Source organism: Myripristis murdjan, chromosome 4 (genome assembly GCF_902150065.1).
Source record: "Myripristis murdjan chromosome 4, fMyrMur1.1, whole genome shotgun sequence".
Classification (NCBI taxonomy): Eukaryota; Metazoa; Chordata; class Actinopteri; order Holocentriformes; family Holocentridae; genus Myripristis; species Myripristis murdjan.
Genome location: NC_043983.1, coordinates 18,641,361 through 18,654,820, shown reverse-complemented (window position 1 = coordinate 18,654,820; position 13,460 = coordinate 18,641,361). Strand labels below are relative to the sequence as shown.

The 13,460-nt window shown below is 40.3% G+C and overlaps 1 protein-coding gene across 2 annotated transcripts in view; it reads left to right on the top strand.

The window, feature by feature from the left end:
* The window catches only part of gabrg3 (gamma-aminobutyric acid type A receptor subunit gamma3), a 69,734-nt gene that overhangs the window by 6,168 nt on the left and 50,106 nt on the right, over positions 1-13,460 (top strand). The gene's annotated exons all lie outside the window — the stretch shown is intronic.

Here is a 13,460-nt window from a genome sequence, read left to right as displayed (position 1 = left end):
TCATAAATGGCTACAGTTTTTGGAACCTTCTTCCTCCATGAGGCATAGTATTAAAAACTTTTTTTTTCTTCTATTAAACAGCTAAAGCAACTTTAGAATGACATAAAATAGCCTATATAGTTTTTGGGTGAAGTGTTCCTCTGAGATTGAGTCTACTTTGTAAATTGTTGACTCCGAGTAGGTCATTAACAGTCATTAAAGTGTGCCATGCTGATCAACAGAAAGAGCATCTAAAACATGTACCTTTGTCAGACGTAGCAAACTGAGGGGAGAAAAGACATCCCAAATTCATCCAAAACTGTTACCTAGCCCAGCAAAAAAAATATTATCCTGATGATCTCCACACATAAATCACATCACAAGGACTAGCTAAAGTTTAGGCCTGTGATTATCTGAGTGAATAAGCAGGCAAACAGGATATTAACAAACCACAAATTGTTTCTTATGTTATGCTTTCTATGCTGACCACATAGTTCATTATCATTCTTGTGGGCTTCTGTATTTCTGTGGTTCTCCTGGTGTGCTGCATGGTCACATTGCTCTTCAGTCTACTCTGTTTAGCACAGATAACATTTTGAGTCCCATACAATGCTGGAGTAGAAGTGCTGCTCTGCTGTCTCCGTCTCTCTCTGACTACTGAATTTCCCAAGTGGCTGCAGAGCCTGTCACTGATTACAATGTCCTACTTAAAGACCCCTTTCACTCTTTCCCACTTAAAATATCTACTTTACTCCTCGCTTTATGTCATCTCACAGCTCACATAACACAAAGGGTTTATATCAACAGACATCATCCCATTTAACCACTCATGGATGTTTTCTTGGCATCTCTCAGTTAATATTCCACTTCTTGAGCTCGGCTCAATCTTATAGTCCAGCTGGGTCTGCCATCAGGATGAGAGTCTAATAGTTTGAAGTGTCTAACTTAATGCCAAATATATCAAAGAAAAAAAAAAGCACTCAAAAGTTTAACAAAGATTTAAGACCCTCTTATGAAGCTCTTTGGTAGTCATGAGAAGAAAAGCATCCATTTTCAGCACCAGCCCACAGAATGCCAAATTTTTGTCATCAGGAGGTTTTTGAGGACTGGGATTTTTAAAGGGGAATATCTCTGGAAATGGATGATCTAATGTTTTCAGGTGTTTGCACTGGTTGATGCTCCTTGTTCACAGAAAGTGAAAGAACTGAAAGCAAGTCAGCAGTGACCATTACATCCCTCACAATTGTTGCAAATTGCCATGGGAGTAATTTTGTTTTCCTTTTTTTTTTTTCTGTATGGTTGATGAACGGTATCTGTTGCTGCTTGAACCTTTGGGACTTTTTGGCCTGCTGATGGCAGTCAGTTTCATTTTGTGAATACTGGATGTCAAAATAAAAACACATTCATCAAACTTGATGCAGCAGTGACTGACATATTGCTGGTTCTAATTCCATATTACATATTTACAGCCTAATACTTTTAATGTAGTAATTTCAAAATTCAAATTCTATCTTCAGGCATCTCCATCTGGCACCACTGCTTTGGATATCCAGGGATTTAATCACTGTTTAATAATATTAGTTAAGATAATGATTATTAATTTCATTCATTCAACCAAACTAATGTATTTTTTAATTGTATTTTTCATCAAAATTCACCACACTTACTCCACCTTAAGTTGCTAGTCTGAAATAGAGCAGGCCAGGATATTAAGCACAATCACAGCTACCAAAAAAAATGGTAAACAACTCTGTCCAGCCCAGACTGCTGTGGCGTTGAGCCCCCTCTGTGCCGTTTTAACTCCAATCTGAGCAGGGACTTCCTAACATGGTCATTTAAAAGCCCTCCTTCTTAAACTGGCTCTGGTGGGTTGCTGCTTGCTGAGTGACATATGAAAGGCTCTGGCACAGTTAGCCAGAGGGAGGTGATCTGTTCTGCTTTTTGAATATTTCAGAACCCTTGGCATTTCCTCTTGTAATGAGCCCGGGCAGTGAGAGGAGAAGTTGAATTCTTAATGCCATCGATCATTCTCAGTATAAAGACACTAAACAAGAATAATATGTGAGTTTCTGTCTTGTAGCTCTGTCATGGGGATTTCCTGGTAGTATATGTAGCCGATGAATGGACAAAAATTTTCAGCAGTAAAAACGAATTCCTCCAGTAATAGCGGAGATGAAGACAGAAGTTCTCTCAAAGGTTATTCATAATAGAAAATAAACAGGGCTATAAATATGCACTGGGTTTAACAATTCATGTTATTCTTTGTGTAATTGGGCAGTTTCATCTGCATGAGTGAACTTTCATATCCTTTTCCCACATCGCATAAAAAGAGAGAAACAATGTGTAGGTCTCAAGAAAATGAACAGAGGGAAAGGGTTCACTCTCTTATTTATATGTAGAAGGTCAAGGAAACATCCTTGTGCCAGTCTCCCCTTTAGTTCAAATTGGAAAAAATCCAAAAATATTTATTTTTTCATGATATCAAGGTGGGTGCCTTTGGATTGCCTATAAAGTTGGTCAGACAGTCTCTGACCTGTGCATCAGAGATGGGGATGAATACATACAATGATGCCATCCTCTGGCTATACCTGTCTTTGGCACTAGAGGCCACTGTTGATACCTCTTCATTTAAAATCATGGTTTTATGTTCCATGAATGCTTGAAACTGCCCTAGAAGCATATTGATATTTTATCTCTGTTCCATATATATTTCAGAGGTATCAATTTCTCGCTTTGTTTTTCAGAAGTGAAGGCTAATCCTCTCCTTTTTCCGTATCGACCAACCCTTCTGATGTGCAAGGCAGCAACAATCTCCCAGCCACATGTATTTTTGTGATGAGAGACAAGGAATTATTGGAAATCAAAGATGGATTATCTGTCTAACTGAGGAGCCATTTAGGAGAGAATGTGGTGGGAAGATCCAAACCCACACAGGATAACATGAAGGACGTCACAGGCCAGAGGGATTTATTCAGTTTACCACGTTATACCCAAAATATTTCAGTCTAAACAAAGGAGATTCAGAACAGCTTTGAAAAGGCCACAGACAGTTGGTGCTATGATCTGGGGTGATATGTATGTTCAGTATATGTGTATGCATGTTTGCATTGATTGATTGATTGATTGATTGATTGATTGATTGATTGAGTTCACATTGTAAAAATAGATGCTTTCTGGGGTTTCTAATGAGATACTGTTTTAAGATTTATTTAGATATTCCATGTATTTGTTTTGGGTATTTTGCCATTCAGTAAACAGGTTAAAGTTTGGAGTGGCAGGAGTATAGGCAGAGAGGCTGGCGATGATCTTAGACAAAAGTCCTAGGCTGGATTCAACAAACGCCATAGATACACAGCATGTGCCTTAACCAGCTGAGCCACTGGGATGCCCCATGTTTTCTATACCCATATATTTGAATTTGCTCTGCACCGGCATTGATGTCATTGCAAAATGAAATTCCGTAGCATTGACTTAAGGGTAATCATAACCCATTTGTTATGATTAAATTGCCACTGCTAATTATTTTCCATTTTTTTTCTTTCCTTTTTTATTTGTCCAATCTCTGATACTCTAAATGAAGATGATGGATTAATGTGAGTTGACAAGGACATTTCAAATTTTATTTTTACAAATAAAGCAGATACCCACCCAAGGGCCACATGTTCTTTTTTGCCATCGATATCACTGTCAGTGTGTGTCAAACACAGTGATGAGGTTATAATTTGTCCCCTCTTTTCACTGGGAGCTAATGTACATCCATTTATCAGACAGAGGCAGGCCTCACAGCAACCCAAGGGAGAGATTAGTTAATGTCTCCATGGACCTGTCCATCATACACTGCCCACACTAATGGAGAATAAATCTCACTAGAGGTTATGCCCCCCCCCCCCCCCCCCCCCCCCCCCCCCCCCCCACTCAACGATGTTATAAATGTCTGCAGGTACGTGTTCACGATTGAAAAGTTGATCTAAACCTCACACTCATCTGAGAGAGCTGATCCTCTGCCATTCTCTCATCTTCTCGTTGTTATTGGAAACTACACTGAGAGTATGCTGTCTTCAGACAGCATACTCTCAATGACTTGACAGATTAATAACCTACAGAGTTGCTGACTCATTTCTAGTTCATGTTTTATATCTCCCTAAAGTTCAGGGGCTGTCCCTATTTACTGAATGACTCTGTAGTCACATACTAACTAGTCACATACTAAGTGGCACAGTGGGCAGGTGCAGATTTATAGCCTGCAACAGAATTAGGACTGTATAATGAAAAACAAAAAAAACAAACAAAAAAAAAAATGTAATGCAGTTTCATTGCCAGAGGTGCAAATCTTCAAAGGGATAATTAACAAGGAGTGCTATTGTATCCACAGCACCACCTCTTGTCTTCAGTCTGTTTCAGCCCTCCACCTTGTGTTGAATTCCAACCCACGACTCCACAGTGGAAAGTGGATATTTTGCTGATCTTTTCTCTGTAGTTCTGGAGTTACACTCTTACCTTCTTTGTAATATGACTGCACAGCAGAGTACAGCTGCACATGGTCATAGTGATGACATGTTCAGATGAGCCACTTGTAATTCAAAGCCAGGCCATGATCTAAAAGGAGACAGAAGCTAAAGACTATCAGAAGAGAATCAATTAAAATGTAATCTGTGCCTGGAGATCGAAAATGCTGTCAGTTTCTTTCATTAAAATCCCTTTGAGGGTAGCTTTGATGATGGAAAGATGAAACAAGGCATCAGATCTGGAACTGTGGCTGCTTGGCTGGCAGCAGGGCCTGCAGTCTTAGAGCCCTGTAGGTTAAAAATGCCATAGCTGTAAAATTCCTGACCGGTGGTGGTAATAACTCAAGGCAAGGCAAGTTTATTTTTATAGCACCTTTCAAACACAAGACTTTATATAATATTGAAGAAGATTAAAAGACATTGTTAAAGTAAAAAAAAAAAAAAAAAGAAGAAGAAGAGGAAGAAGAAGAAGAAGAATGAATTTTCTTTTAAAAGCTACAGTTATAATGCATAATTTAGTGAAAGGCAGTGGCCACCACTAAAGATTTAAGCTTGGAATAAAATAAAAAAAAAAAAAAAGGTGAGATCTTCTGGAAGTTTGTTGCATGTAATGCATAGAAACTAAGAGCTGCTTCACCATATGTTGTTTTAAACATAAGCGCTGATTTTTAATTGTTCTTCTTTGGCACCAAAAACAATTACATCAGTTTCATCAGTGTTTAACTAGAGGAAATTTTGGCATATCTAATTGTTGTTTTGTTCAATACACTTATTTAGTGACTGAATGGGCCCATAACAACTTGGTGATAGCGTTATTTAAATTTGCATGTAATCTGCATAATTATGGTAGGATAATTTGTTGTTTTCTAGTATCTGAGTTAGCGGGAGCATGTAGAAGTTTAACAGAGGAGACCCAAGAAGGGACCCTTGGGGAACTCCACAATTCATTTTTGTGTGCTCAGATATATAATTTACTGATCAACACAAAGTAGTTTCTATACCTTAGACAGGATTCAAACTTTAGGGCTTTACCAGAGAACCCCAGTTTCCCAGTCTGTCTAATAACCTGCTATGGTCCACCATGTTGAATACAGTAATGAGATCCAGTAATACCAGAACTGAAATTTTACTACCATCTATCTTTAAGTGAACTGAAGTAGCCAGACATTATATCCTGTGAAACCTGGAACTCAGACCCAGATTTTCACTGTACATTACTTTTTCTTATCAATTCCTACCTATTATAAACTAAAACATAGTGTTATAAACTAAAAGTTGAGTGGTTTTGGGGTGGGATACAGGAGGGTTTTCCTCTGACCCTCTAGTGAAATGAGAAATAGCCCACTCATACCAATCTAAAACAATATAATTTAGCTGGTTAAATTGCATTAGATATTGATTTAATTTACTATTATGTATCAGGTTATTATGTAACTAAAGTGTGCACCTTTATGTAATGAAGTATGCACTGTAGGTCCCTTTCTTAATGTAAATTAAGTAAATATTTCCAAGTGCTGGAGAAATCCTCTTTTGGAAACCGTGTAATGAACCATTATAGGAGAACAATCTCTCCAATGGGATCACAACACTAATGAGCTTTTCTCAGCTCTCTTTGCCTTTTATAAGATGTGAGAAATGAGATTTTGATTATTTAGCACAGCATGTTCGTAGTATTGGAGTGTCATACATTTCTTCAATGACAGAGGGTGTCTAAAACGTGTTTTGAAAAATTAGAATGGCATAATGACTGTTGTTACTTGGATCTATAATATTCGACTAAAGGAAAAGTGTTCCTTGTCACTGTCAGTGACAAAACCGGAAAATTTATGATCTCATTATTAACAAAGAATCTTTGAAGAGTATCCTAATGAAGGAGGAATTGTGAGATTCTTATGGTCATTAAAGGTCCGTTGTTGCCATATTGTTTTAAGTATCCATTGATTTACACTGCCAAGCTCTCTGCATGTAAATATGCTGTACTCTGATAAGATAAATTAGCAATAACAGAGGGGGAGAGGAAGAGTGCTGGGTAGAGTAGCGCTGTGGTCAGGGCTGACCAGCAGGATTGATCGTGTTCAGTGTCGGTTCTGCCCATGTTGCCCCCCTGGGCGAAATTACTGCCTTGCGCCCTTCCATGTTAACCCGTGCAATGCGGCTATTCGCCGGTAATCGCGGCATCAGGCGAGCCTGCCTACTGGTTTACATATGCAACAATACATGTGTATTTGCTTAGACCCCAATATTAGACGAGGGTGTTTTTTCAGGGCATTTTCAATGGAAAAAATATCGTCTTATACAGGGACGGTTTTTGCTATAGGCAGTGTGGGCACCGCCCAGGGCGCAATCTACTTGGGGGCGCACGAGAAAAAAAAATCGCCAGTTTTCTAGACTACCGTATGGTGCCGCGGCCGGCTCGCGTGATGCCGCCTGATGGTGCCGCGGGGGCGGGGGGGTTGGAGTAGTAACATGAAAGGGTGCAAGCCAGTAATTTCGCCTAGGGCGGCAACATAGGCAGAACCACCACTGGTCTTATATTCAGATGAATACGGTTATAGAAAACTGCTTTGCAGCGCTGATTTTTTTTTTTTTTTTTTTTTTTGGCACTCGTGCCGCCCCCCACATGACATGAAAAAATGCCGCCCCGTGCCTAAAACCGCTACTGATCGTGTTTAATTTGTTTCTCATCATGGTGGTGGCTCCTCATGTCAGAATTGTTCCTGTTGCAGGATTTGACAGTGGTAAATGGTAAACAGACTGCATTTCTATAGCACCGCTCAAAGTGCTTCACAATGTTTGCCTCACACTCACCCATTCACACACAGCCGGGTGCCGGGAATGGAACCACGAGCCTTCCGATTACCAAATGATCACTTTACTCCCTGAGCCGCGCCGTGCCAATTTCACCTGACAGCTCACACACGGCAAGCTGTTTCCTTGCTCACAGGAGCTTGTTGTAAATGTTCCCAATCCTGACCCATCTGGTGGACATAATGCAGTGTCAAAAAAAAGTGGTTTACAATGCAATGCAATATAGCAGGCTAATTAAGGTTACATTACATGGTGATTTAATTTGCTATGATTTAAAGGTTATTACATAACAGAAGTGTGCACCTTTATGTATGATGTATGCAGTGTAGGTTCCTTTCTTAATGTAATTAAGCAAAAGCTATGTCACCGCTGGAGAAATCCACTATTTGAAATCTTCTATACAAAACAATGCCATGCACTTGCCAAATCTTGCTTAGTTATATGTGTGGCCTTTGAAAACCTGCATTAGCCAGGACTCTCTAAATGTGTTTTCAAGTGTGCTGTCTGACACAACCTGTATACTCAATCTGACTGTGTATTTAATTGGCCTGAGAGACTGAAAACCTCCAAAGACAGGTAGCGAACAATGATGGAGAAGTTTGCCATGCAAGTGTGAATGATTTCTCATGGCACAACTTTGTCACAGCTGCCACTTTATCACTTTAGTAGATTGGACTATAAACTGAGCATGAAATCCTACTTATGAATTGCTCAAGACATGATGAATTTTGAGAGCAGCAGAGGGTGAGAAACCCAAGATACTCAAGAAGACCAAGAATAAAGATGACGGGGCAGTAAGCTTCATGCTCATTATCTCAGACACTGCTGGGTCAAATCTGATCTACCTTTAGGGAATGATGCAATTTTACACAGATACCCAGTATCCACAATATGTAAGCGACTGACCCATCACAGCATTATCAACAGGCCATATAAATAAATGAATAAAACTAGCCTAACTTGCACCAAGCGACGCCATAGTCACTGTTGCACTATAGTTTCATATACTGAGTTACAGTATTGACTATTATCTTTCTTGGTATAACACACTAGGTTTGTGGTTTAGTGGTATGGTTTCTCTGGCATTTTGCAATTTCCAGACTCCAGACTTGTGGACTGTTTCAGGGTTTCCGCTACATGTAATTGATCATGGCGCACCGCCACGGCTAAATAAAAGCCGCCACGGCTTGGGAATGATGATTTTTTTTTTTTTTTTTCGGGTGTTAACACAATTTAAAGTATATTGTATGAATGACCTGTGAAAACGACCCTACATACACACAAAGCATATATTTGCGCACATATACTTACTATGATCAGAGTTTTAAATGATAAATTAAATATCACGACATGTTACACTACGCCGCAATTAATTTTATTTTGAAAACGCACCGGAGTTATCACCCGCCTGCTTTGTGCTGCTGCTGCGCGCTCAAGAGTGGAGGCGGTAAGAAGCAGAGGGAGAGAAAAGGGCGAGAGCAAGGTACCTAAGCAAGATTACGTTTAATCCATTTTTTGTTCAAGCCTGTGAAAACGACCCTAATGTTATTAATGTTAACATTGCATTGCGACCGACAGGAGGGCTGGGCGATATGGACCAAAAGTCATATCCCGATATATTTTGGCTGAATATAGATATACGATATGTATCCCGAATTTTTTTCCTTAAAGTGAGAGCAAATGTTCAGTCATAGTCAAAGCCAATATGACATGACGGGCTGGAGCTTTTTCGGGTTGTGGATGGCTTGTGGCTGGGGCTTCTGCAGTGTTCCTGGTAGTATCTGGGGGGCAGGAGCTGCTACAGGACGTCCTCTCGCTCGGCCCTCTCACCTGCCGTGTCCTCCACTGAGAGGCCGAGTGAGAGGACGTTCCTGTAAAGTTACCGACCATGACCGGGGCATCAAAATGCGTGTTGTTAAAAAAGCCTGTTGTTAGCGTTAGCTAACATCCGCTAAAGCTAACGTTAGCGTCCCTAAAAATGCCGGCTAAAAGTGTGTTGTTACTGTTAGCTAACGTTAGCTAGCACGTTAGTGTTAGCTTGGTAGTGTTGGCCGTGTTGCTAGGGGACGCCTAGCGCCCGGCTGTTTGCTTTCTGTTGACACCACATCGCACCGAGAGTAAATCCAGTCAGCACCAAGTAAACCCCAAGCCCCACCCAGGTTTGGTTTTTCTCAATTTATCAAGTTCCACTCACTTTAAATTGTATTTATGTGTAGGTGGAGACAGACCTGAGGAACAGGCTGCAGGGGAACCTTCTGGCAGCATGCATGCTGCTCAGCATCAATGGGCCACCTCTGGCTGAGTTGAACTACAATAGAGCCTTAGAGCTCTTTTTCCAAAAAAAAGAAAGATGAAGTGCTCTCAGCCAGGCTGCACACTGCCAATAATACAGTCTTGCAATATGTAGCAATGTAAATAAAGTGTGTATTGGTCCAAACCAAACTTTGTGTTTCTGTTACATGGGGGGGGGGGGGGGGGGGGGGGGGGTAGGGTTAGGATTAGGGTTAAGGGGGGGGGGGGGGAGGGGGGGGGGGTCGTCCACCTCAGCACCACAGTTTCAAAAAATCCTGGGGGAAACCCTGACTGTTTCCTCATGGACTACAGTTGAAAATCATCTGAGCTGACTGAAGTTAATACAGAAGTTCACAAGGGCACAGAACTACAAGACTGCATGAAAGGTGCTAATGAGCCAGGTCATATGAGGTCTTTTATCAGCATATCCATTGTACAACAAACTGAGGGAAACCTGTGGGGTAGTGAACTCCCTCCAGGTCCGCGTAAAGCCTTCCCCCAAAAGTCTGCATGACAGCCTCAATGCACACGGCGCTAAGCTGCTACTGTTATTCTACCAGTCAGCAGTGGCCAGCGCTATCTTCTTTGCTGTGGTGTGCTGGGTAGGTGGTATCGGGGCTTGTGGCACCAACAAACTGGGCAAGCTGGTGAGGAAGCCAGCTGTATGGTGGGGATGGAACTGGACAGTGTGGAGGCAGTGATGGAGACCAGACTGAGAAGGAAGCTGAAAGCTATCATGGAGAACCCCTCTCATGCTTTCTATGCAAAGCTGAGGCGGCTCAGGAGCATGTTCAGCCACAGAGTCATCCAGCCATGTGCCTCAAAGTGCTTAGGGGACTCCTTTTATGACTCCACAACAACGCCACACCCAGGACCTCCTACCTCCACTGACTGAGACTTAACCATACACCATTCACAGTCAAACTGTCATTACCACCACAGGGTTTTACACATGTATGTACAAACATATACTGTAGGTACTCATGTACATGTTAGAAACAGCATCAGATTCTCAATCTGCTGCACTATGTATTGGACAAAGGTGAGGGGGTGCTTCCATGAGGCTGCACCCAAAATGGACTCACATTAACTCTGATCCCAGGGCTGTAGTGTGCTGTGCTTCAGAGACAGGACTTACAAACTTCTTAACCTGTAGCATGTTTGGCTTATATATACATATACACACAGACATTGCACCTATTCACATACACACATCTCTTTTATTGTATCTACTACTCCTATTTTATTTTATTTATCTTTTACTTGCTTTTTTGATGCCTAGGTATTTATGGAAATTTCTTTCTTTGGTGTCAACTACATTCCTTTGTGCTGCTGTGTCAAACTGAATTTCCTCTACAGGGGATCAATAAAGGCACATCTTATCTTATCTTAATGGACTCCATCAATTTTTGGCAAGTGATGGCCCTAACCCCACCTGGAGTTCATGGCAGTGTGCCTTTAAATCTGCAGGTGTGGATAATTCTGCACTGTTCTTGCAGACAGTTTTTGTGTAGAAACTTGCGTTTGACAAAAGGTGTGACAGTTGAAAGGGCAGCTGTTGTGGAACAACTTGGCTCCTGTCAAACCTGCAGTGACTGCTGCTCAGCACTCTGCCTTCTATAGAAGCAGTGACTTCACCTCACTGCCAGAGAGGCTTTTAGTTTTGTGGCTGTACTGTGTTGAGCTTTAAGTGAGCTGGGATTCAAGAGCGTACTTTCTGTATTTCTGGCTTTGTCAAGCTGGGCTATTATTTCCTCACTTGTTGATGGTTGACTCTTGACTAGCACCTCAAAGGTTTTTTCAGTAAAGCATTTTTTTATGGACCACCATTGTACCATGAGTCACTCTCTTTACTGAGTCATACCTCTGAATGTAGATCCTAATGCTAACTGTTCTGTGCTCTTTCTATATCATAAAATTCTGATTAGATATTTCCCCCCTGTGTTTCTTTCACACAGTCCCCAGTGTGTTGCCAAGTTGAAAAGTCTGCACACACCTTTATGCCAATGATATCATCAGCTGCAAAACACTCTAAAAGCTATAAAGTGGACTACTTTGATCAATTGGATATGTAAGGTAACCAGTACCAGTATGTGTGCATTAAATGCAGCTATGATGTATAAAAGCATTCGCATATTCGGAAAATGCATTTCAAAATTGAAAGGTTGTGAAGAAAATGCTTACTGTCAACCAATTCGAAAAACTCAGCTGTGGTGGCCGCAGTTGATAACATGTAAACTTTGACAGCTGTGCTTTTTAATGTTGCTATGGTTACGAGTTGAAGAGCAGATGAATTATAATTGTGATCAAACTGAGTTTTTAACAATTAGCTTCATTTATCAACAACTTTTATTTGCACAGGGTAACCATAGTGATCACACTTTTCATTCACAGGTCTAAGGTCTAACTACTGAATACTTAACAATGAAATGTTCCTTTTTCTATAAATAGAGCTTAAGAGGACATTGCAAAACAAGACAGCTTAAAACCTTGCACAGTTTAAAAAAAAAAAAAACATGTTAATCCAACAAGTGGAGAGGGTAAGAGAGTTTGCTTGCTGAACACTTTGATACATTTATGTACGCAGTTAAAATTAAAATTGCATAATATATCCTTACGCATATAGGAACAAACACATATCAGACAACTTCCAGTTAATATTTAATGGGAGTCACATATCTGATAATACCTTGGTGTTAATGGGAATATTATCCAGAAGTGCTGTCCTACTGGATTAATTTGAAATTGGTTCTGTCTGCCAATTAGGTGTCACTCTTTTTTTTTTTTTTTTAGATCTATGGTTTTTAGAATTTTTTTATGTTTTTACACGCAAATGGATTACCTGTAACTCCATAAGTATTTGTTAAATAAAGGATACAACTGGTTCACAGAATGATCCCAAAAATACCAGCACTGATAACATGAACAGCTAATAAAATGATGATAAAAGACAAGGTGATGGTGAACAACCTGGACACAAAAACTGAAAAGTGAAAGCAAGTTTGTAAAAGTATGTTTTTGGGAGTAATTTAAAAGAAGGCACCAAAAAAGCTCGACTGATCTCCTCAGGCAGTCGGTGCCGCAGCAGCAGCAGCCTTACTGAGAAAGTCTGATCACCCCTCGCTTTCAGTCTGAACTTTGGAACGGCTAACAGCGCCCTGCCCGAGGATCTCAGGCTGTGATTTGGCTTTTAGGGGATTAAAAGGTCAAAGATGTAGCCATGCCAGTCCAGCACAAACCTTGAAGGTGATACATGAAATCTTAAAGTCGGTTCTAAAATAGATGGCATCCGATGTGGAGAAGTTAAAATAGCAATAATATGTTGGTGTCTCCTAGATTCAGGTATCAGGGTTGTCGCTACTTTCTGTATTAACTGCAGATGTGAGAAAACTCTGAGATGGGGTAAGACTGCTGTAGGCTTACCAAGATGATATGAATCACCTTTTTGAGGTAAAAAAAAAAAAAAAAAGGTGAAACAGGACTGAACAACTATCTGAATTTGATCACCAATACAGAGGTTCTTCCAGACGATTTCAAATAATCCCTTGCTGAACTATAAACTGCTCAATATATAATCTTTTTATTTAGCCTCAGCCCAGACTGTCAGCATAACAAATTAATGCTATGTTTATTTTCCCCATTTTATTGATTACTCAGCACTATGGATTGCAAATCCTGTCTGCAAACCAAATTTATTATATGAAGGTTAAGGAATTATGTTTATTTGAATTGAACTGAACCAAATGGAACAGAATGATAGCTGTGAGATATTTTGTGGGTTTTTTTTTTCTTTTCTTTTCTTTTCTTTAATTAATTACCCTGGGCAAGCAACATTAAACATAAAAATGCATATGAAATTCATCTGAAGAGAAAAAA